Below are 26,222 nucleotides of genomic sequence, written 5' to 3'. Positions count from 1 at the left end.
AATAACGTGGACGTTATTTCACTCAGGCTGCAGTGGCAGGCCTGTGTAAGAATTGTCAGAGCTCCCTATGGGTGGCAAAAGAAATGCTGCAGCCCATAGGGATCTCCTGGAACCCCAATACCCTGGGTACCTCAGTACCATATACAAGGGAATTATAAGGGTGTTCCAGTAAGCCAATGTAAATTGGTAAAAATGGTCACTAGCCTGTCAGTGACAATTTGGAAAGAAATGAGAGAGCATAACCACTGAGGTTCTGATTAGCAGAGCCTCAGTGAGACAGTTAGTCACTACACAGGTAACACATTCAGGCACACTTATGAGCACTGGGGCCCTGGGTTACCAGGGTCCCAGTGACACATACAACTAAAACAACATATATACAGTGAAAAATGGGGGTAACATGCCAGGCAAGATGGTACTTTCCTACACAACCCCCCCCCAAACGAAGGACAATAAGACTAGCCATTACCTGATGAGTCTTCATTGTCTAAGTGGAAATATCTGGAGAGTCCATCTGCATTGGAGTGGCTACTCCCAGGTCTATGTTCCACTGTATAGTCCATTCCCTGTAGGGATATGGACCACCTCAACAATTTAGGATTTTCACCTTTCATTTGTTTTAGCCAAAGTAGAGGTTTGTGGTCTGTCTGAACAATGAAGTGAGTGCCAAACAGGTATGGCCTCAACTTCTTCAGAGAACAGACCACAGCAAAGGCCTCCCTCTCAATGGCAGACCAACGCTTTTCTCTAGGGGTCAACCTCCTACTAATAAAAGCAACAGGTTGATCCTGGCCCTCAGAATTAAGTTGTGATAGGACTGCCCCTACTCCTAATTCAGATGCATCAGTTTGGACATAGAATTTTTTAGAGTAACAAGGGCTTTTCAGGACAGGTGCAGAGCACATGGCCTGCTTCAGCTCCTCAAAAGCTTTCTGACAGCTTGCTGTCCATAACACCTTTTTAGGCATTTTCTTGGATGTGAGGTCATTAAGAGGGGCTGCAATGGAGCCATAGTTCTTAATGAACCTCCTGTAATACCCAGTGAGGCCTAGGAAGGCTCTCACCTGAGTCTCAGTGGTAGGGGGAACCCAATCAATAATAGTTTGGATTTTCCCCTGAAGTGGTGCAATCTGTTCCCCACCAACAAGGTGTCCCAGATAAACCACCTTACCCTGCCCTATCTGGCACTTTGAAGCCTTGATAGTGAGGCCTGCCTTTTGCAGAGCCTCCAAAACTTTCCATAGGTGGACCAGGTGATCATCCCAGCTGGAGCTAAAGACAGCTATATCGTCCAAATATGCTGCACTGAAAGCTTCCAGCCCTTGCAGGACTGTGTTCACCAACCTCTGAAAAGTGGCAGGTGCATTTTTCAAACCAAAAGGCATTACAGTAAACTGGTAATGTCCTCCAATGGTAGAAAATGCAGTCTTAGGTTTAGCATCTTCTGACAATTTGATCTGCCAATACCCTGCAGTCAAATCAAAAGTGCTTAGATACTTGGCAGATGCCAGTGTATCTATAAGCTCATCTGCCCTGGGTATAGGGTGAGCATCAGTTTTGGTTACCAAGTTGAGACCTCTATAGTCTACACAAAACCTCATTTCCTTCTTTCCATCTTTAGAATTGGGTTTTGGTACCAGTACCACAGGAGAAGCCCATGGACTGTCAGAGTGCTCAACCACTCCTAGTTCCAACATTTTCTGAACTTCTTGCTTTATGCAGTCCTTGACATGGTCAGGCTGCCTATAGATCTTACTTTTGACAGGTAAACTGTCTCCAGTATCTATAGTGTGCTCACACCAAGAAGTGGTGCCTGGCACAGTAGAGAAGAGTTCTGAAAATTGTCCTAGGAGATTTATGCAATTGTCTTTCTGCTCAGCAGTAAGACAATCAGCCAAAACTACACCTTCCACAAGAGCATCTTGTTCTGTGGAAGAGAAGAGATCAGGTAGAGGATCACTGTCTTCTTCCTGTCCCACATCAGTTGCCATGAGCAGGGTGAGATCAGCCCTGTCATAGTAGGGTTTCAGGCGGTTGACATGGAGCACCCTAAGGGACTCCTGGCAGTGCCTAAGTCAACCAAGTAGGTGACTTCACCCTTTTTTTCGACAATTGTGTGGGGACCACTCCATTTATCTTGGAGTGCTCTTGGGGCCACAGGCTCCAAGACCCACACTTTCTGCCCTGGTTGGTACTGAACCAAAACAGCCTTCTGATCATGCCATTGCTTCTGGAGCTCTTGGCTGGCCTGAAGGTTTTTACTGGCCTTTTTCATGTACTCAGCCATCCTTGATCTGAGGCCAAGTACATAATCCACAATATCCTGCTTAGGAGCTTTTAAAGGTTGTTCCCAACCCTCCTTTACAAGTGTGAGTGGACCCCTAACAGGGTGTCCAAAAAGAAGTTCAAAGGGGCTGAAGCCCACTCCTTTCTGGGGTACCTCCCTGTAGGCAAAAAGGAGGCATGGTAGAAGGATATCCCATCTCCTGCGGAGTTTTTCAGGGAGACCCATAATCATGCCTTTGAGAGTTTTATTAAATCTCTCCACCAGTCCATTTGTTTGTGGATGATAGGGTGTTGTGAACTTGTACGTTACACCACACTCCTTCCACATGGCCTTTAAGTATGCAGACATGAAATTGCTCCCTCTGTCTGATACTACTTCCTTTGGGAAGCCCACCCTGGAAAATATTCCCAGGAGGGCCTTTGCCACTGCAGGGGCTGTAGTGGTTCTTAAAGGAATAGCTTCAGGATATCTTGTGGCATGGTCCACTACCACTAAGATAAAGCTATTGCCTGAAGCAGTAGGAGGGTCAAGGGGGCCAACTATGTCAACCCCTACCCTTTCAAAGGGAACCCCAACCACAGGCAGTGGGATAAGGGGTGCCTTTGGAGTGCCACCTGTTTTGCCACTGGCTTGACAGGTTTCACAGGACTTACAAAATTCCTTTGTGTCCTCAGACATCCTAGGCCAATGAAACAATGGAACCAATCTGTCCCAAGTTTTCATTTGACCCAGGTGCCCAGCTAGGGGAATGTCATGTGCCAGTGTTAGGAGGAACTTTCTGTACTCCTGAGGAATCACTAATCTCCTGGCAGCTCCAGGTTTAGGATCCCTATGCTCAGTGTACAAGAGGTTGTCCTCCCAGTAAACTCTGTGAGAGTCACTGACATCCCCATTAGCCTGTTTGACAGCTTGCTGTCTGAGACCCTCTAATGTGGGACAGGTTTGCTGTGCCACACTCAGCTCCTCTCTGGCAGGCCCCCCTTTACCCAAAAGCTCAGCAGTGTCTGCTTCCAGCTCCTCTGGTGTAGGTTCTGCACAGGGAGGGAATTCTTCTTCCTCAGAATTAGAATCCACTGTAGAGGGAGGGATAGTAGGAAGTGGTTTGCTTCTACTAGCCCTAGCTTTAGGGAGCACTTGGTCCATTGTTCCAGGATCCAAGCTTCCCTGTCCTTTTTGCTTTTTGGCCTGAGCCCTTGTCAAAGCAAAAATATGCCCTGGGATGCCCAGCATTGCTGCATGGGCCTCCAACTCCACATCTGACCAAGCTGATGTCTCCAAATCATTCCCTAATAGACAGTCTACAGGTAAATCTGAAGCTACCACAACTTTCTTTGGACCAGTTACCCCCCCCCAGTTGAGATTTACAACAGCCATGGGGTGGCTTTGTGTTATGTTGTGAGCATCGGTTACTTGGTACTGGTGTCCAAGTATGTGTTGTTCAGGGTGCACCAGTTTCTCAATCACCATTGTGACACTGGCACCTGTGTCCCTGTAGGCCTGGACCTCAACACCATTTATTAGGGTTAGTTGCTTGTACTTCTCCAAGTTATGGGGGCAAGCAACCAAAGTGGCTAAATCAATAGCCCCTTCAGAGACTAAAGTAGCCTCTGTGGTCTCCCTAATCAGACCAACCCCAACTAAATTACCAAAAGTGAGCCCAGCTACTCCCTTGGATTGGCTATTAGTAGGTTTGCTCCCACCACCACTGCTATTAGTAGGGACACTAGGTGTAGCAGTAGGGGCTGTAGTGGTAGGAGCTGTGGTGCCTTTCTTTGGACAACTGGGATCTGTTGTCCAATGGCCTTTTATTTTACATAAATAGCACCATGGTTTCTTTTCCTTGTTCTGATTAAAGGAAGATTTGGACCCACCACCCCCACCAGAGTGTTTTTGTGGGCCTGATGAAGACTCATTTTTAGATTTGTCCCCACCCTTGTCAGAAGACTTACCATCCTTCTTTTTGTTGCCATCTTTGTCACCCCCTGTATGAACTTTTCTGTTCACTCTTGTTCTGACCCATTTGTCTGCCTTCTTTCCCAATTCTTGGGGAGAGTTCAGATCAGAGTCCACCAAGTACTGGTGCAACAAATCAGACACACAATTATTAAGAATATGCTCTCTCAGGATTAAGTTATACAGGCTGTCATAATCAGTAACTTTACTGCCATGTAACCACCCCTCCAAGGCCTTCACTGCCTGGTCAATGAAATCAACCCAGTCTTGTGAAGACTCCTTTTTGGTCTCTCTGAACTTTATCCTTTACTGTTCAGTGGTTAAGCCATAACCATCCAGGAGTGCATTCTTTAGAACTTGGAAATTATTGGCATCATTTTCTTTCACAGTAAGGAGCCTATCCCTACCTTTTCCACTAAATGATAGCCATAGGATAGCAGCCCACTGCCTTTGAGGGACATCCTGTACAACACAGGCCCTCTCAAGTGCAGCAAACCACTTGTTAATGTCATCCCCCTCCTTATAAGGGGGAACTATCTTGTGCAGATTCCTGCAATCATGCTCTTTTGCAGGATGACTATGGGGAATACTGCTGCTGCCACCATGGGTATCTAAACCCAACTTCTGTCTTTCCTTCTCTAATTCAAAAGACTGTCTATCCAAATCCAGCTGTTGCTTTTTAAGCTTCAATCTGGTTTGTTCCACCCTCAACTTATTGAGTTCCCTCTCTAACATTCTGTCATCAGGGTTGGTGGGAGGGACATTTCTAGAAACAGAGCTATGATGGGAATGAACAGAAGGAGACCTGTCCCTTACAGAAGCCAACTTAACAGCTTGGTTTACAGAAACATTACTACCAGAATGGTGTGAATAAATGCTTTTGCTATGATGTGAGACCACACTATTTATTTGGTGTGGCTCATCATCATTACCATCTATGCTAGATTGTCTAGTAATGGGCAGGCTTGAAAGTTTCTTTCCTGAATCTTTTCCTGGGGGAGTCCCTGAATCAGATTGGGAACTATTAGGTACTTTTTCAACAGATGGGCCACCTCTGGCCTTATCCTGTTCTCTAAGCATGTTAATTAACAGTTCCAAGGCAGGATTCTTCCCTACACTCAAACCTCTCTCTATACAGAGACTCCTTGCTCTTTTCCAGCTAAGGTTGTCATATGCAAGTTTGGACAGATCAACACTTTGGCCTGTGCCAGACATTTTTTAGAGAGAGTTAAAGTGATAGAGAAAGAGACAAAAGTTTTTAGAACTTTTTGGAAAGACAGAAAAAAAACTTTTTAAACTTTTAAGAACTTTTTGAAAGTTTTAGGAGTACTTTTCAGCACTTAGAAAAGAGTGAAAAGAGGAAATGCAAAACTTTTTGGCTATGTGTATATACACTGACCTTGTTTTGTATATTTTTCTCTTATGAAAAGTACAATGACAAGAGTGGTAAGTAGTCTCAAGCACTTATCCCACCACTGCACAACCAATGTAGGAGGCTGGACTGGCTTGTAGTGAGTACCAAGGGGTACTTGCACCTTGCACCAGGCCCAGTTATCCCTTATTAGTGTATAGGGTGTCTAGCAGCTTAGGCTGATAGATAATGGTAGCTTAGCAGAGCAGCTTAGGCTGAACTAGGAGACGTGTGAAGCTACTACAGTACCACCTAGTGTCATATGCACAATATCATAAGAAAACACAATACACAGTTATACTAAAAATAAAGGTACTTTATTTTTATGACAATATGCCAAAGTATCTTAGAGTGTACCCTCAGTGAGAGGATAGGAAATATACACAAGATATATATACACAATAGCAAAAATATGCAGTATAGTCTTAGAAAACAGTGCAAACAATGTATAGTTACAATAGGATGCAATGGGGAAACATAGGGATAGGGGCAACACAAACCATATGCTCCAGAAGTGGAATGCGAACCACGAATGGACCCCAAACCTATGTGACCTTGTAGAGGGTCGCTGGGACTATTAGAAAATAGTGAGAGTTAGAAAAATAACCCTCCCCAAGACCCTGAAAAGTGAGTGCAAAGTGCACTAAAGTTCCCCTAAGGACAAAATAGTCGTGTTAGAGGAATAATGCAGGAAAGACACAAACCAGCAATGCAACAACTGTGGATTTCCAATCTAGGGTACCTGTGGAACAAGGGGACCAAGTCCAAAAGTCACAAGCAAGTCGGAGATGGGCAGATGCCCAGGAAATGCCAGCTGCGGGTGCAAAGAAGCTTCGACTGGACAGAAGAAGCTGAGGTTTCTGCAGGAACGAAAAGGGCTAGAGACTTCCCCTTTGGTGGACGGATCCCGCTCGCCTTGGAAAGTCGTGCAGAAGTGTTTTCCCGCCGGAAGGACGCCAACAAGCCCTGCTACACGCAAATCGTGCGTTTGGCGTTTTTGGACGCTGCTGGGGCCCAGGAGGGAGCAGGAGGTCGCAAATTGGACCTGAAGAGAGAGGGGACGTCGAGCAAGACAAAGAGCCCTCACTGAAGCAGGTAGCACCCGGAAAAGTGCCAGAAACAGGCACTACGAGGATGCGTGAAACGGTGCTTGCCGAAGTTGCACAAAGGAGTCCCACGTCGCCGGAGACCAACTTAGAAAGTCGTGCAATGCAGGTTAGAGTGCCGTGGACCCAGGCTTGGCTGTGCACAAAGGATTTCCGCCGAAAGTGCACAGGGGCCGGAGTAGCTGCAAAGTCGCGGTTCCCAGCAATGCAGCCCAGCGAGGTGAGGCAAGGACTTACCTCCACCAAACTGGGCTGAAGAGTCACTGGTCTGTGGGGGTCACTTGGACAGCGTCGCTGGATTCGAGGGACCTCGCTCGTCGTGCTGAGAGGAGACCCAAGGGACCGGTAATGCAGCTTTTTGGTGCCTGCGGTTGCAGGGGGAAGATTCCGTCGACCCACGGGAGATTTCTTCGGAGCTTCTGGTGCAGAGAGGAGGCAGGCTACCCCCACAGCATGCACAAGCAGGAAAACAGTCGAGAAGGCGGCAGGATCAGCGTTACAGAGTTGCAGTAGTCGTCTTTGCTACTATGTTGCAGGTTTGCAGGCTTCCAGCGCGGTCAGCGGTCGTTTCCTTATCAGAAGGTGAAGAGAGAGATGCAGAGGAACTCGGCTGAGCTCATGCATTCGTTATCTAAAGTTTCCCCAGAGACAGAGACCCTAAATAGCCAGAAAAGAGGGTTTGGCTACCTAGGAGAGAGGAAAGGCTACTAACACCTGAAGGAGCCTATCAGCAGGAGTCTCTGACGTCACCTGGTGGCACTGGCCATTCAGAGCAGTCCAGTGTGCCAGCAGCACCTCTGTTTCCAAGATGGCAGAGGTCTGGAGCACACTGGAGGAGCTCTGGACACCTCCCAGGGGAGGTGCAGGTCAGGGGAGTGGTCACTCCCCTTTCCTTTGTCCAGTTTCGCGCCAGAGCAGGGGCTAAGGGGTCCCTGAACCGGTGTAGACTGGCTTATGCAGAATTGGGCACATCTGTGCCCAACAAAGCATTTCCAGAGGCTGGGGGAGGCTACTCCTCCCCTGCCTTCACACCATTTTCCAAAGGGAGAGGGTGTCACACCCTCTCTCAGAGGAAGTTCTTTGTTCTGCCATCCTGGGCCAGGCCTGGCTGGACCCCAGGAGGGCAGCTGCCTGTCTGAGGGGTTGGCAGCAGCAGCAGCTGCAGTGAAACCCCAGGAAGGGCAGTCTGGCAGTACCAGGGTCTGTGCTACAGACCACTGGGATCATGGAATTGTACCAACAATGCCAGGATGGCATAGAGGGGGCAATTCCATGATCATAGACATGTTACATGGCCATATTCGGAGTTACCATGGTGAAGCTACATATAGGTAGTGACCTATATGTAGTGCACGCGTGTAATGGTGTCCCCGCACTCACAAAGTTCAGTGAATTGGCTCTGAACAATGTGGGGGCACCTTGGCTAGTGCCAGGGTGCCCTCACACTAAGTAACTTTGCACCTAACCTTTACCAGGTAAAGGTTAGACATATAGGTGACTTATAAGTTACTTAAGTGCAGTGTAAATTGGCTGTGAAATAACGTGGACGTTATTTCACTCAGGCTGCAGTGGCAGGCCTGTGTAAGAATTGTCAGAGCTCCCTATGGGTGGCAAAAGAAATGCTGCAGCCCATAGGGATCTCCTGGAACCCCAATACCCTGGGTACCTCAGTACCATATACTAGGGAATTATAAGGGTGTTCCAGTAAGCCAATGTAAATTGGTAAAAATGGTCACTAGCCTGTCAGTGACAATTTGGAAAGAAATGAGAGAGCATAACCACTGAGGTTCTGATTAGCAGAGCCTCAGTGAGACAGTTAGTCACTACACAGGTAACACATTCAGGCACACTTATGAGCACTGGGGCCCTGGGTTACCAGGGTCCCAGTGACACATACAACTAAAACAACATATATACAGTGAAAAATGGGGGTAACATGCCAGGCAAGATGGTACTTTCCTACACTTAGCCCCTGCTGTGGCGCAAAACTGGACAAAGGAAAGGGGAGTGACCACTCCCTTGACCTGCACCTCCCCTGGGAGGTGTCCAGAGCTCCTCCAGTGTGCTCCAGACCTCTGCCATCTTGGAAACAGAGGTGCTGCTGGCACACTGGACTGCTCTGAGTGGCCAGTGCCACCAGGTGACGTCAGAGACTCCTTCAGATAGGCTCCTTCAGGTGTTAGTAGCCTATCCTCTCTCCTAGGTAGCCAAACCCTCTTTTCTGGCTATTTAGGGTCTCTGTCTCTGGGGAAACTTTAGATAACGAATGCAAGAGCTCATCAGAGTTCCTCTGCATCTCTCTCTTCACCTTCTGATAAGGAATCGACTGCTGACCGCCCTGGAAGCCTGCAAAACTGCAACAAAGTAGCTAAGACGACTACTGCAACTCTGTAACGCTGATCCTGCCGCCTTCTCGACTGTTTTCCTGTCTGTGCATGCTGTGGGGGTAGCCTGCCTCCTCTCTGCACCAGAAGCTCCGAAGAAATCTCCCGTGGGTCGACGGAATCTTCCCCCTGCAACCGCAGGCACCAAAAAGCTGCATTATCTGTCCCTTGGGTCTCCTCTCAGCACGACGAGCGAGGTCCCTTGAATCCAGCAACTCTGTCCAAGTGACTCCCACAGCCTAGTGACTCTTCAGTCCAAGTTTGGTGGAGGTAAGTCCTTGCCTCCCCACGCCAGACTGCATTGTTGGAAACCACGTCTTTTGCAGCTACTCCGGCCCCTGTGCACTTCCGGCAGAAATCCTTTGTGCACAGCCAAGCCTGGGTCCACGGCACTCTAACCTGCATTGCACGACTTTCTAAGTTGGTCTCCGGCGACGTGGGACTCCTTTGTGCAACTTCGGCGAGCACTGTTTCACGCATCCTTGTAGTGCCTGTTTTTGGCACTTCTCCGGGGGCTACCTGCTTTAAAGAGGGCTTCTTGTCTTGCTCGACGTCCCCTCTCTTTTCTGGTCCAATTTGCGACATCCTGGTCCCTCCTGGGCCACAGCAGCATCCAAAAACGCTAACCGCAGGATTTGCAGCTAGCAAGGCTTGTTGGCGTTCTTTCGGCGGGAAAATACTTTTGCTCGACTCTACTAGTCGAGCGGGATCCGTCCACCAAAGAGGAAGTCTCTAACCCTTTTCGTTCCTGCAGAAACCTCAGCTTCTTCTGTCCAGTAGAAGCTTCTTTGCACCCGCAGCTGGCATTTCCTGGGCATCTGCCCATCTCCGACTTGCTTGTGACTTTTGGACTTGGTCCTCTTGTTCCACAGGTACCCTAGATTGGAAATCCACAGTTGTTGCATTGTTGGTTTGTGTCTTTCCTGCATTATTCCTCTATCACGACTTCTTTGTCTTTGGGGGAACTTTAGTGCACTTTGCACTCACTTTTCAGGGTCTTGGGGAGGGCTAATTTTCTAACTCTCACTATTTGCTAATAGTCCCAGCGACCCTCTACAAGGTCACATAGGTTTGGGGTCCATTCGTGGTTCGCATTCCACTTTTGGAGTATATGGTTTGTGTTGCCCCTATCCCTATGTGTCCCCATTGCATCCTATTGTAACTATACATTGTTTGCACTGTTTTCTAAGACTATACTGCATATTTTGGGTATTGTGTACATATAACTTGTGTATAATTGCTATCCTCATACTGAGGGTACTCACTGAGATACTTTGACATATTGTCATAAAAATAAAGTACCTTTATTTTTAGTATATCTGTGTATTGTGTTTTCTTATGATATTGTACAAGTGACATTAGTGGTACTGTAGGAGCTTCAGTCGTCTCCTAGTTCAGCCCAAGCTGCTCTGCTAAGCTACCATTATCTATCAGCCTATGCTGCTAGACACCCTATACACTAATAAGGGATAACTGGGCCTGGTGCAAGGTGCAAGTACCCATTGGTACTCACTACAAGCCAGTCCAGCCTCTTACACTATGTACCCCTTCTACCTAACCGTGGGGAGATCTATTTCACTACAGTCACAAGCCGAGAACCCCGAAGCATCTCTTTATAAGAAGTTGACAAAATTAGTTGGGAGGTAGGAGCCATTTTGTCAGCACAGTTTCTGTGTAGGTCGTGGCCCCTATGTCGAATCCTGCCCTTATTTGGACAGGTGCACATTGAAGTGCCTTTTTCACTGTGCAAAATGTAGGAAAGTTCCATCTTGCCTGGCATGTTACCCTCATTTTTATTTGTGTGTCAGTTTGTTTTTGCCTGTCTAACTGGGATCCTGCTAGCCAGGACCACCGTGCTCATAGTTGTGGTCTGAATGTGTGTTCCCTGAGTGGTGCCTAACTGTATCACTGAGGCTCTGCTAACTAGAACCTCAGTGCTTATGCTCTCTCTACCTTTTAAATTGTCGCTGCATTCTAGTATCTATTTTCACCAATTCTGTTTGGCACATTGGAACACCCTTATAATTCCCTAGTATATGGTACCTAGGTATCCAGGGTATCAGAGTTCCAGGAGATCCCTATGGGATGCAGCATTTATTTTGCCACCCTTAGGGAAATCAGACAATTCTTACACAGGACTGCCACTGCAGCCAGAGTGAAATAACGTACATGTTAATTCACAGCCATTTTACACTGCACTTAAGTAACTTATATGTCACCTGTATGTCTAACCCTCACTTAGTGGAGGGTAGGTGCAAAGTTACTAAGTGTGAGGGCACCATGGCACTAGCCAAGGTGCCCCCACATTGTTCAGGGCAATTTCCCCAGACTTTGTGAGTGCGGGGACACCATTACACGCGTGAACTACATATAGGTCAATACCTATGTGTAGCCTCACAATTGTAACTCCGACCATGGCCATGTAACATGTCTAGGATCATGGAATTGTCCCCCCAATACCATTCTGGTATTGGGGGGACGATCCCACGCATCCCCGGGGCACCAGCATGGACCCCGGGTACTGACAAACCAGCTCTCTGGGGTTTTCTCTGCAGCTACCGCTGCTGCCAACCCACAGACAGGCTTCTGCCCTCGTGGGGTCTGGGCAGCCCAGTCCCAGGAAGGCAGAACAAAGGATTTCCTCTGAGAGAGGGTGTTACACCCTCTCCCTTTGAAAATAGGTGTGAAGGGCTGGGGAGGAGTAGCCTCCCCCAGCCTCTGGAAATGCTTTGAAGGGCACAGATGGTGCCCTCCTTGCATAAGACAGTCTACACCGGTTCAGGGATCCCCCAGCCCCTGTTCTGGCGCGAAACTTGACAAAGGAAAGGGGAGTGACCACTCCCCTGACCAGCACCTCCCCAGGGTGGGTGCCCAGAGCTCCTCCAGTGTGTCCCAGACCTCTGCCATCTTGAATGCAGAGGTCTGGGGGCACAATAGAGACCTCTGAGTGGCCAGTACTATCAGGTGACATCAAAGACCCCTCCTGATAGGTGCTTACCTCTCGCTGTAGCCATTCCTACTCTGAGGGCTTTTTAGGGTCTCTCCTGTGGGTTTCTTCGTCAGATAACGAAGGCAAGAGCTCACCAGAGTTCCTCTGCATCTCCCTCTTCGACTTCTGCCAAGGATTGACTGCTGACTGCTCCAGGACGCCTGCAAAACCACAACAAAGTAGCAAGAAGACTACCAGCAACGTTGTAGGGCCTAATCCTGCCGGCTTTCTTGACTGATCCTGGTGGTGCATGCTCTGGGGGCTGTCTGCCTTCACCCTGCACTGGAAGCCAAGAAGAAATCTCCTGTGGGTCGACAGAATCTTCCCCCTGCTAACGCAGGCACCAAACGTCTGCATCACCGGTCCTCTGGGTCCCCTTTCATCTCGACGAGCGTGGTTCCTGGAACACAGGAGCTGGATCCAAGTGACCCCCACAGTCCAGTGGTCCTTCTGTCCAAATTTGGCAGAGGTAAGTCCTTGCCTCCCCACACCAGACAGTAATCCTGTGTACTACGTGAACTGCAGCTGCTATGGTTTCTGTTCACTCTTGCAAGGATTCCTTCATGCACAGCACAGCCCAGGTCCCCTACACTCCGTCCTGCATTGCTCAACTCGCTGTGTTGACCTCCGCATTCATGGGACCCTCCTTTGTGTTGCTGACACGACCACGGTGCTCAGGTTCCTTGAATGCCTGTTCAAATGCTTCTACGGGAACTGCCTGCTTCTGCATGGGCTCTTTGTATTGCTGAGTGCTCCCTCTGTCTCCTCCTCCAAGTGGCGACATACTGGTCCTTCCTGGGCCCAGGCAGCATCCTTTACCTTCAACTGTGACTCTTGCAGCTAGCAAGGCTTGTTTGCAGTCTTTCTGCGTGGAAACAGCTCTGCATCTTCCAGCACGCCGAGGGGTATCTTCTGACCAAAGGAGAAAATCCTGACACCTTCCGTTGTTGCAGAATCTTTGGCTTCTTTCACCCAGAGGCAGCCCTTTTGCACCTTCATCCATGGATTGGTGGGCTACTGCCCCCCCCTGGACACTTGCGTGACTCTTGGACTTGGTCTCCTTCCTTTACAGGTACTCAGGTTCAGGAATCCGTCTTCAGTGCTTTGCAGTCAGTTGTTGCCTTTGCAGAATCTCCTATCTCGACTTTACTGTCTTTCTGGGGTAGAAGGGTAACTTTACTCCTACTTTTCAGGGTCTTGGGGTGGGGTATCTTGGACACCCTTAGTGTTTTCTTACACTCCCAGTGACCCTCTACACACTACACTGGGCCTGGGGTCTATTCGGGGCGCGCATTCCACTTTTGGAGTATATGGTTTGTGTTGCCCCTAGGCCTATTGTCTCTTATTGCATTATATTGTGTTCTACATTGTTTGCACTACTTTTCTAACCGTGTACTTACCTGTAGGAAAGTAACATCTTGCCTGGCATGTTACCCCCATATTTTACTGTATATATGTTGTTTTAGTCTATGTGTCACTGGGACCCTGCCAGGCAGGGCCCCAGTGCTCATAAGTATGTGCCCTGTATGTGTTCCCTGTGTGATGACTAACTGTCTCACTGAGGCTCTGCTAACCAGAACCTCAGTGGTTATGCTCTCTCTGCTTTCCAAATCGTCACTAACAGGCTAGTGACCAATTTCACCAATTCACATTGGCATACTGGAACACCCTTATAATTCCCTACTATATGGTACTGAGGTACCCAGGGTATTGGGGTTCTAGGAGATCCCTATGGGCTGCAGCATTTCTTTTGCCACCCATAGGGAGAGCTGACAAATCTCACACAGGCCTGCCAGTGCAGCCTGAGTGAAATAACGTCCACGTTATTTCACAGCCATTTACCACTGCACTTAAGTAACTTATCAGTCACCTATATGTCTAACCTTCACCTGGTGACGGTTGGGTGCAAAGTTACTTAGTGTGTGGGCACCCTGGCACTAGCCAAGGTGCCCCCACATCGTTCAGGGCAAATTCCCCGGACTTTGTGAGTGCGGGGACACCCTTACACGCGTGCACTAAAACTAGGTCACTACCTATGTATATCGTCACATTGGTAACTCCGAACATGGCCATGTAACATGTCTAAGATCATGGAATTGCCCCCTCAATGCCATCCTGGCATTGTTGGTACAATCCCATGATCCCACGGGTCTCTAGCACAGAACCCGGGTACTACCAAACTGCAGCTGCTGTTGCTGCCAACCCCTCAGACAGGTTTCTGCCCTCCTGGGGTCCAGGCAGCCCTTGCCCAGGAAGGCAGAACAAAGGATTTCCTCTGAAAGAGGGTGTGACACCCTCTCCCTTTGGAAATAGGTGTGATGGCTGGGGAGGAGTAGCCTCCCCCGGCCTCTGGAAATGCTTTGATGGGCACAGATGCTGCCCATCTCTGCATAAGCCGTTCTACACCGGTTCAGGGATCCCCCAGCCCTGCTCTGGCGTGAAACTGGACAAAGGAAAGGGGAGTGACCACTCCCCTGACCTGCCCCTCCCAGGGGAGGTGCCCAGAGCTCCTCTAGTGTGTCCCAGACCTCTGCCATCTTGGAAACAGAGGTGTTGGGGGCACACTGGACTGCTCTGAGTGGCCAGGGCCAGCAGGTGATGTCAGAGACTCCTTCTAATAGGCTCTTACCTGTGTTACTAGCTTATCCTCCTTCCTAGGTAGCCAAACCTCCTTTTCTGGCTATTTAGGGTCTCTGCTTTGGGGAATTCTTCAGATACCGAATGCAAGAGCTCACCAGAGTTCCTCTGCATCTGCCTCTTCACCTTCTGCCAAAGGATCGACCGCTGACTCCTCAGGACGCCTGCAAAAATGCAACAAAGTAGCAAAGACGACTACTGCAACCTTGTATCGCTTCATCCTGCAGGCTTTCTCGTCTGTTTCCTGGTGGTGCATGCTCCGGGGGTAGCCTGCCTCCTTCTTGCACCAGGAGCTCTGAAGAAATCTCCCGTGGGTCGACGGAGTCTTCCACCTGCAACCGCAGGCAACAAAAGACTGCATCACCGGTCCTCTGGGTCCCCTCTCAGCACGACGAGCGTGGTCCCTGGAACTCAGCAACTCTGTCCAAGTGACTCCCACAGTCCAGTGACTCTTCAGTCCAAGTTTGGTGGAGGTAAGTCCTTGCCTCCCCACGCTAGACTGCATTGCTGGGTACCGCGTGATTTGCAGCTGCTCCGGCTCCTGTGCACTCTTCCAGGATTTCCTTCGTGCACAGCCAAGCCTGGGTCCCCGACACTCTCACCTGCAGTGCACAACCTTCTGAGTTGTCCTCCGGCATCGTGGGACTCCCTTTTCTGACTTCGGGTGGACTCCAGTTCACTCCTTTTCTAAGTGCCTGATCTGGTACTTCTGCGGGTGCTGTCTGCTTCTGTGAGGGCTCCCTGACTTGCTGGATGCCACCTCTGTCTCCTCATCCAAGTGGGGACATCCTGGTCCCTCCTGGGCCACAGCAGCATCCAAAAACCCTAACCGCGACCCTTGCAGCTTGCAAGGCTTGTTTGCGGTCTTTCTGTGTGTGAACACCTCTGCAAGCTTCTTCACGACATGGGGCATCCATCCTCCAAAGGGGAAGTTCCTAGTCCTCTTCGTTCTTGCAAAACACCAAGCTTCTTCCATCCGGTGGCAGCTTTCTTGCACCCTCAGCTGGCATTTCCTGGGCTCCTGCCCACTCTCAACACTTTCGCGACTCTTGGACTTGGTCCCCTTGTCTTACAGGTACTCAGGTCCAGAAATCCACTGTTATTGCATTGCTGGTGTTGGTTTTCCTTGCAGAATCCCCCTATCACGACTTCTGTGCTCTCTGGGGGTTGTAGGTGCACTTTACACCTACCTGACAGGGTCTTGGGATGGGCTATTTTTCTAACCCTCCCTGTTTTCTTACAGTCCCAGCGACCCTCTACAAGCTCACATAGGTTTGGGGTCCATTTGTTGTTCGCATTCTACTTTTGGAGTATATGGTTTGTGTTGCCCCTATACCTATGTGCTCCTATTGCAATCTAATGTAACTTTACACTGCTTGCATTACTTCCTTTTGCTATTACTGCATAATTTTGGTATTGTGTACATATATCTTGTGTATATAACTTATCCTCATACTGAGGGTGCTCACTGAGATACTTTTGGCATATTGTCATAAAAATAAAGTACTTTTATTTTTAGTATATCTGTGTATTGTGTTTTCTTACAATATTGTGCATATGACACCAGTGGTATAGTAGGAGCTTTACATGTCTCCTAGTTCAGCCTAAGCTGCTTTGCTATAGCTACCTTCTATCAGCCTTAGCTGCTAGAAACACCTCTTCTACACTAATAAGGGATAACTGGACCTGGTACAGAGTGTAAGTACCCCTTGGTACCCACTACAAGCCAGTCCAGCCTCCTACAAGCCTCAGAGACCTGGTTTGGCAGTACCTGGGGTCCATGGTGGAGCTCCCAGGATGCATGTGATTGGCCCCCCAATACCAGATTTGGAATGGGGGGACAATTCCATAATCTTAGACACCTTACATGGCCATATTCGGAGTCACCACTGTGAAGCTACATATAGGTATTGACCTATATATAGTGCACGCATGTAATGGCGTCCCCGCACTCACGAAGTCCGGGGTATTGGCCCTGAACAACGTGGGAGCACCTTTGCTAATGCAAGGGTGCCCTCACACTTAGTTACTTTGCACCTAACCTTCAGCAAGTGAAGGTTAGATATATAGGTAACTTATAAGTTACGTAAGTGCAGTGAAAATGGCTGTGAAATGGTGTGTGCACTATTTCACCAGGCGGCAGTCCTTTGAAGGGGTTTGTCTGAGCTCATTATGGGTGGGAAAAAAAATGCTGCTACCCATAAGGATCTCCTGGAACCCCAATGTCCTGGGTACCTAGGTACTATATACTACGGACTTATAAGGGGGGATCCAGTGTGCCAATTGGAATTGGTAAATTAACTCACTAGCCTATAGTGGCAAATTTAAAAGCAGAGAGAGCATAAGTGTGAGAAAGTAGCCTCTTTCTAGCCTTGTTACCCCCACTTTTGGCCTGTTTGTGAGTGTATGTCAGGGTGTTTTCACTGTCTCACTGGGATCCGGCTAGCCAGGGCCCAGTGCTCATAGTGAAAACCCTTTGTTTTCAGTATGTTTGTTATGTGTCACTGGGACCCTGCTAGTCAGGACCCCAGTGCTCATAAGTTTGTGGCCTATATGTATGTGTTCCCTGTGTAGTGACTAACTGTCTCACTGAGGCTGTGCTAACCAGAACCTCAGTGGTTATGCTCTCTCATTTCTTTCAAATTGTCACTAACAGGCTAGTGACCAATTTTACCAATTTACATTGGCTTACTGGAACACCCTTATAATTCCCTAGTATATGGTACTGAGGTACCCAGGGTATTGGGGTTCCAGGAGATCCCTATGGGCTGCAGCATTTCTTTTGCCACCCATAGGGAGCTCTGACAATTCTTACACAGGCCTGCCACTGCAGCCTGAGTGAAATAACGTCCACGTTATTTCACACCCATTTTACACTGCACTTAAGTAACTTATAAGTCACTTATATGTCTAACCTTTACCTGGTAAAGGTTAGGTGCAAAGTTACTTAGTGTGAGGGCACCCTGGCACTAGCCAAGGTGCCCCCACATTGTTCAGGGCCAATTTCCTGAACTTTGTGAGTGCGGGGACACCATTACACGCGTGCACTACATATAGGTCACTACCTATATGTAGCTTCACAATGGTAACTCCGAATATGGCCATGTAACATGTCTAAGATCATGGAATTGCCCCCTCTATGCCATCCTGGCATTATTGGTACAATTCCATGATCCCAGTGGTCTGTAGCACAGACCCTGGTACTGCCAAACTGCCTTTTCTGGGGTTTCACTGCAGCTGCTGCTGCTGCCAACCCCTCAGACAGGTTTCTGCCCCCCTGGGGTCAAGCCAGGCTTGTCCCAGGATGGCAGAACAAAGGACTTCCTCTGAGAGAGGGTGTTACACCCTCTCCCTTTGGAAAATGGTGTGAAGGCAGGGGAGGAGTAGCCTCCCCCAGCCTCTGGAAATGCTTTCTTGGGCACAGATGTGCCCAATTCTGCATAAGCCAGTCTACACCGGTTCAGGGACCCCTTAGCCCCTGCTCTGGCGCGAAACTGGACAAAGGAAAGGGGAGTGACCACTCCCCTGACCTGCACCTCCCCTGGGAGGTGTCCAGAGCTCCTCCAGTGTGCTCCAGACCTCTGCCATCTTGGAAACAGAGGTGCTGCCAGCACACTGGACTGCTCTGAGTGGCTAGTGCCACCAGGTGACGTCAGAGACTCCTTCTGATAGGCTCCTTCAGGTGTTAGTAGCCTATCCTCTCTCCTAAGTAGCCAAACCCTCTTTTCTGGCTATTTAGGGTCTCTGTCTCTGGGGAAACTTTAGATAACGAATGCAAGAGCTCATCCGAGTTCCTCTGCATCTCTCTCTTCACCTTCTGATAAGGAATCGACTGCTGACCACGCTGGAAGCCTGCAAAACTGCAACAAAGTAGCTAAGACGACTACTGCAACTCTGTAACGCTGATCCTGCCGCCTTCTCGACTGTTTTCCTGCTTGTGCATGCTGTGGGGGTAGTCTGCCTCCTCTCTGCACCAGAAGCTCCGAAGAAATCTCCCGTGGGTCGACGGAATCTTCCCCCTGCAACCGCAGGCACCAAAAAGCTGCATTACCGGTCCCTTGGGTCTCCTCTCAGCACAACGAGCGAGAACCCTTGAATCCAGCAACTCTGTCCAAGTGAATCCCACAGTCCAGTGACTCTTCAGTCCAAGTTTGGTGGAGGTAAGTCCTTGCCTCCCCACGCCAGACTGCATTGTTGGTAACCGTGACTTTTGCAACTTCTCCGGCCCCTGAGCACTTCCGGCAGAAATCCTTTGTGCACAGCCAAGCCTGGGTCCACGGCACTCAAACCTGCATTGCACGACTTTCTAAGTTGGTCTCCGGCGACGTGGGACTCCTTTGTGCAACTTCGGCGAGCACCATTTCACACATCCTCATAGTGCCTGTTTCTGGCACTTCTCCGGGTGCTACCTGCTTCAGAGAGTGCTCCTTGTCTTGCTCGATGTCTCCTCTCTCTCCTGGTCCAATTTGCGACCTCCTGGTCCACCCTGAGCCACAGCAGCGTCCAAAAAGCCAACCACACGATTTGCAGCTAGCAAGGCTTGTTGGCGTTCTTTCGGCGGGAAAACACTTCTTCACGACTCTGCAAGGCAAGAGGGATCCGTCCACTAAAGGGAAAGTCTCTAGCCCTTTTCGTTCTTGCAGAAACCTCAGCTTCTTCTGTCCAGTAGAAGCTTCTTTGCACCCGCAGCTGGCATTTCCTGGGCATCTGCCCATCTCCGACTTGCTTGTGACTTTTGGACTTGGTCCCCTTGTTCCACAGGTACCCTAGATTGGAAATCCACAGTTGTTGCATTGTTGGTTTGTGTCTTTCCTGCATTATTCCTCTATCACGACTTCTTTGTCTTTGGGGGAACTTTAGTGCACTTTGCACTCACTTTTCAGGGTCTTGGGGAGGGCTAATTTTCTAACTCTCACTATTTTCTAATAGTCCCAGCGAACCTCTACCAGGTCACATAGTTTTGGGGTCCATTCGTGGTTCGCATTCCACTTTTGGAGTATATGGTTTGTGTTGCCCCTATCCCTATGTGTCCCCATTGCATCCTATTGTAACTATACATTGTTTGCACTGTTTTCTAAGACTATACTGCATATTTTTGGTATTGTGTACATATAACTTGTGTATAATTGCTATCCTCATACTGAGGGTACTCACTGAGATACTTTGGCATATTGTCATAAAAATAAAGTACCTTTATTTTTAGTATAACTGTGTATTGTGTTTTCTTATGATATTGTGCAAGTGACACTTGTGGTACTGTAGTAGCTTCACACGTCTCCTAGTTCAGCCTAAGCTGCTCTGCTAAGCTACCATTATCTATCAGCCTAAGCTGCTAGACACCCTATACACTAATAAGGGATAACTGGGCCTGGTGCAAGGTGCAAGTACCCCTTGGTACTCACTACAAGCCAGAAGTGCCAAAAGAACGCCAACAAGCCTTGCTAGCTGCAAATCGTGCGGTTAGCATTTTTGGATGCTGCTGTGGCCCAGGAGGGACCAGGAGGTCGCAAATTGGACCAGGAGGTAGAGGGGACGTCGAGCAAGACAAGGAGCTCTCTTAGCAGCAGGTAGCACCCGGAGAAGTGCCAGAAGCAGGCACTACAAGGATGCGTGAAACGGTGCTCGCTGAAGTTGCACAAAGGAGTCCCACGTCGCCGGAGACCAACTTAGAAAGTCGTGCAATGCAGGTTAGAGTGCCGTGGACCCAGGCTTGGCTGTGCACAAAGGATTTCTGCCGGAAGTGCACAGGGGCCGGAGTAGCTGCAAAAGTCGCGGTTCCAAGCAATGCAGTCTAGCGAGGTGAGGCAAGGACTTACCTCCACCAAACTTGGACTGAAGAGTCACTGGACTGTGGGGGTGTAGGAGGCTGGACTGGCTTGTAGTGAGTACCAAGGGGTACTTGCACCTTGCACCAGGCCCAGTTATCCCTTATTAGTGTATAGGGTGTCTAGCAGCTTAGGCTGATAGATAATGGTAGATTAGCAGAGCAGCTTAGGCTGAACTAGGAGACGTGTGAAGCTACTACAGTACCACTTAGTGTCATATGCACAATATCATAAGAAAACACAATACACAGTTATACTAAAAATAAAGGTACTTTATTTTTATGACAATATGTCAAAGTATCTCAGTGAGTACCCTCAGTATGAGGATAGCAATTATACACAAGTTATATGTACACAATACCCAAAATATGCAGTATAGTCTTAGAAAACAGTGCAAACAATGTATAGTTACAATAGGATGCAATGGGGACACATAGGGATAGGGGCAACACAAACCATATACTCCAAAAGTGGAATGCGAACCACGAATGGACCCCAAACCTATGTGACCTTGTAGAGGGTCGCTGGGACTATTAGAAAATAGTGAGAGTTAGAAAAATAACCCTCCCCAAGACCCTGAAAAGTGAGTGCAAAGTGCACTAAAGTTCCCCTAAGGACAAAGAAGTCATGTTAGAGGAATAATGCAGGAAAGACACAAACCAGCAATGCAACAACTGTGGATTTCCAATCTAGCGTACCTGTGGAACAAGGGGACCAAGTCCAAAAGTCACAAGCAAGTCGGAGATGGGCAAATGCCCAAGAAATGCCAGCTGCGGGTGCAAAGAAGCTTCTACTGGACAGAAGAAGCTGAGGTTTCTGCAGGAACAAAAAGGGCTAGAGACTTCCCCTTTGGAGGACGGATCCCTCTCGCCTTGGAAAGTCGTGCAGAAGTAGTTTCCCGCCGGAAGGACGCCAACAAGCCTTGCTAGTTGCAAATTGTGCGTTTGGCGTTTTTGGAAGCTGCTGGGGCCCAGGAGGGACCAGGAGGTCGCAAGTTGGACCTGAAGAGAGAGGGGACGTCGAACAAGACAAAGAGCCCTCACTGAAGCAGGTAGCACCCAGAGAAGTGCCAGAAACAGGCACTACGAAGATGCGTGAAATGGTGCTCACCGAAGTTGCACAAAGGAGTCCCACGTCGCCGGAGACCAACTTAGAAAGTCGTGCAATGCAGGTTAGAGTGCCGTGGACCCAGGCTTGGCTGTGCACAAAGGATTTCTGCCGGAAGTGCACAGGGGCCGGAGTAGCTGCAAAGTCGCGGTTCCCAGTAATGCAGCCCAGCGAGGTGAGGCAAGGACTTACCTCCACCAAACTTGGGCTGAAGAGTCACTGGACTGTGGGGGTCACTTGGACAGAGTCGCTGGATTCGAGGGACCTCGCTCGTCATGCTGAGAGGAGACCCAAGGGACCAAAAATGCAGCTTTTTGGTGCCTGCGGTTGCAGGGGAAAGATTCCGTCGACCCACGGGAGATTTCTTCGGAGCTTCTGGTGCAGAGAGGAGGAAGGCTACCCCCACAGCATGCACAAGCAGGAAAACAGTCGAGAAGGCGGCAGGATCAGTGTTACAGAGTTGCAGTAGTCGTCTTTGCTACTATGTTGCAGGTTTGCAGGTTTGCAGGCTTCCAACGCGGTCAGCGGTCGTTTCCTTATCAGAAGGTGAAGAGAGAGATGCAGAGGAACTCGGATGAGCTCTTGCATTCGTTATCTAAAGTTTCCCCAGAGACAGAGACCCTAAATAGCCAGAAAAGAGGGTTTGGCTACCTAGGAGAGAGGATAGGCTACTAACACCTGAAGGAGCCTATCAGCAGGAGTCTCTGACGTCACCTGGTGGCACTGGCCACTCAGAGCAGTCCAGTGTGCCAGCAGCACCTCTGTTTCCAAGATGGCAGAGGTCTGGAGCACACTGGAGGAGCTCTGGACACCTCCAAGGGGAGGTGCAGGTCAGGGGAGTGGTCACTCCCCTTTCCTTTGTCCAGTTTCGCACCAGAGCAGGGGCTAAGGGGTCCCTGAACCGGTGTAGACTGGCTTATGCAGAATTGGGCACCTCTGTGCCCAACAAAGCATTTCCAGAGGCTGGGGGAGGCTACTCCTCCCCTGCCTTCACACCATTTTCCAAAGGGAGAGGGTGTCACACCCTCTCTCAGAGGAGGTTCTTTGTTCTGCCATCCTGGGCCAGGCCTGGCTGGACCCCAGGAGGGCAGCTGCCTGTCTGAGGGGTTGGCAGCAGCAGCAGCTGCAGTGAAACCCCAGGAAGGGCAGTTTGGCAGTACCAGGGTCTGTGCTACAGACCACTGGGATCATGGGATTGTGCCAACTATGCCAGGATGGCATAGAGGGGGCAATTCCATGATCATAGACATGTTACATGGCCATATTCGGAGTTACCATTGTGAAGCTATATATAGGTAGTGACCTATATGTAGTGCACGCGTGTAATGGTGTCCCCGCACTCACAAAGTTCAGGGAATTGGCTCTGAACAATGTGGGGGCACCTTGGCTAGTGCCAGGGTGCCCTCACACTAAGTAACTGTGCACCTAACCTTTACCAGGTAAAGGTTAGACATATAGGTGACTTATAAGTTACTTAAGTGCAGTGTAAAATGGCTGTGAAATAACGTGGACGTTATTTCACTCAGGCTGCAGTGGCAGGCCTGTGTAAGAATTGTCAGAGCTCCCTATGGGTGGCAAAAGAAATGCTGCAGCCCATAGGGATCTCCTGGAACCCCAATACCCTGGGTACCTCAGTACCATATACTAGGGAATTATAAGGGTGTTGCAGTAAGCCAATGTAAATTGGTAAAAATGGTCACTAGCCTGTCAGTGACAATTTGGAAAGAAATGAGAGAGCATAACCACTGAGGTTCTGATTAGCAGAGCCTCAGTGAGACAGTTAGTCACTACACAGGTAACACATTCAGGCACACTTATGAGCACTGGGGCCCTGGGTTACCAGGGTCCCACTGACACATACAACTAAAACAACATATATACAGTGAAAAATGGGGGTAACATGCCAGGCAAGATGGTACTTCCCTACACAACCCCCCCCCCAAACGAAGGACAATAAGACTAGCCATGACCTGATGAGTCTTCATTGTCTAAGTGGAAATATCTGGAGAGTCCATCTGCATTGGAGTGGCTACTCCCAGGTCTATGTTCCACTGTATAGTCCATTCCCTGTAGGGATATGGACCACCTCAACAATTTAGGATTTTCACCTTTCATTTGTTTTAGCCAAAGTAGAGGTTTGTGGTCTGTCTGAACAATGAAGTGAGTGCCAAACAGGTATGGCCTCAACTTCTTCAGAGCCCAGACCACAGCAAAGGCCTCCCTCTCAATGGCAGACCAACGCTTTTCTCTAGGGGTCAACCTCCTACTAATAAAAGCAACAGGTTGATCCTGGCCCTCAGAATTAAGTTGTGATAGGACTGCCCCTACTCCTAATTCAGATGCATCAGTTTGGACATAGAATTTTTTAGAGTAACAAGGGCTTTTCAGGACAGGTGCAGAGCACATGGCCTGCTTCAGCTCCTCAAAAGCTTTCTGACAGTTTGCTGTCCATAATACCTTTTAGGCATTTTTTTGGATGTGAGGTCATTAAGAGGGGCTGCAATGGAGCCATAGTTCTTAATGAACCTCCTGTAATACCCAGTGAGGCCTAGGAAGGCTCTCACCTGAGTCTGAGTGGTAGGGGGAACCCAATCAATAATAGTTTGGATTTTCCCCTGAAGTGGTGCAATCTGTTCCCCACCAACAAGGTGTCCCAGATAAACCACCTTATCCCGGCCCTATCTGGCACTTTGAAGCCTTGATAGTGAGGCCTGCCTTTTGCAGGGCCTCCAAAACTTTCCATAGGTGGACCAGGTGATCATCCCAGCTGGAGCTAAAGACAGCTATACCGTCCAAATATGCTGCACTGAAAGCTTCCAGCCCTTGCAGGACTGTGTTCACCAACCTCTGAAAAGTGGCAGGTGCATTTTTCAAACCAAAAGGCATTACAGTAAACTGGTAATGTCCTCCAATGGTAGAAAATGCAGTCTTAGGTTTAGCATCTTCTGACAATTTGATCTGCCAATACCCTGCAGTCAAATCAAAAGTGCTTAGATACTTGGCAGATGCCAGTGTATCTATAAGCTCATCTGCCCTGGGTATAGGGTGAGCATCAGTTTTGGTTACCAAGTTGAGACCTCTATAGTCTACACAAAACCGCATTTCCTTCTTTCCATCTTTAGAATTGGGTTTTGGTACCAGTACCACAGGAGAAGCCCATGGACTGTCAGAGTGCTCAACCACTCCTAGTTCCAACATTTTCTGAACTTCTTGCTTTATGCAGTCCCTGACATGGTCAGGCTGCCTATAGATCTTACTTTTGACAGGTAAACTGTCTCCAGTATCTATAGTGTGCTCACACCAAGAAGTGGTGCCTGGCACAGTAGAGAAGAGTTCTGAAAATTGTCCTAGGAGATTTATGCAATTGTCTTTCTGCTCAGCAGTAAGACAATCAGCCAAAACTACACCTTCCACAAGAGCATCTTGATCTGTGGAAGAGAAGAGATCAGGTAGAGGATCACTGTCTTCTTCCTGTCCCTCATCTGTTGCCATGAGCAGGGTGAGATCAGCCCTGTCATAGTAGGGTTTCAGGCGGTTGACATGGAGCACCCTAAGGGGATCCCTATGCTCAGTGGACAACCAAGTAGGTGACTTCACCCTTCTTTTCAACAATTGTGTGAGGTCCACTCCATTTATCTTGGAGTGCTCTTGGGGCCACAGGCTCCAAGACCCACACTTTCTGCCCTGGTTGGTACTGAACCAAAACAGCCTTCTGATCATGCCATTGCTTCTGGAGCTCTTGGCTGGCCTGAAGGTTTTTACTGGCGTTTTTCAGGTACTCAGCCATCCTTGATCTGAGGCCAAGTACATAATCCACAATATCCTGTTTAGGAGCTTTTAAAGGTTGTTCCCAACCCTCCTTTACAAGTGTGAATGGACCCCTAACAGGGTGTCCAAAAAGAAGTTCAAAGGGGCTGAAGCCCACTCCTTTCTGGGGTACCTCCCTGTAGGCAAAAAGGAGGCATGGTAGAAGGATATCCCATCTCCTGCGGAGTTTTTCAGGGAGACCCATAATCATGCCTTTGAGAGTTTTATTAAATCTCTCCACCAGTCCATTTGTTTGTGGATGATAGGGTGTTGTGAACTTGTACGTTACACCACACTCCTTCCACATGGCCTTTAAGTATGCAGACATGAAATTGCTTCCTCTGTCTGATACTACTTCCTTTGGGAAGCCCACCCTGGAAAATATTCCCAGGAGGGCCTTTGCCACTGCAGGAGCTGTAGTGGTCCTTAAAGGAATAGCTTCAGGATATCTTGTGGCATGGTCCAATACCACCAAGATAAACCTATTGCCTGAAGCAGTAGGAGGGTCAAGGGGGCCAACTATGTCAACCCCTACCCTTTCAAAGGGAACCCCAACTACAGGCAGTGGAATAAGGGGTGCCTTTGGTGTGCCACCTGTCTTGCCACTGGCTTGACAGGTTTCACAGGACTTACAAAATTCCTTTGTGTCCTCAGACATCCTAGGCCAATGAAACAATGGAACCAATCTGTCCCAAGTTTTCATTTGACCCAGGTGT

The sequence above is a fragment of the Pleurodeles waltl genome, unplaced genomic scaffold (assembly GCF_031143425.1).
Source record: "Pleurodeles waltl isolate 20211129_DDA unplaced genomic scaffold, aPleWal1.hap1.20221129 scaffold_65, whole genome shotgun sequence".
Classification (NCBI taxonomy): Eukaryota; Metazoa; Chordata; class Amphibia; order Caudata; family Salamandridae; genus Pleurodeles; species Pleurodeles waltl.
Note: the sequence above shows the minus strand (reverse complement) of the source record.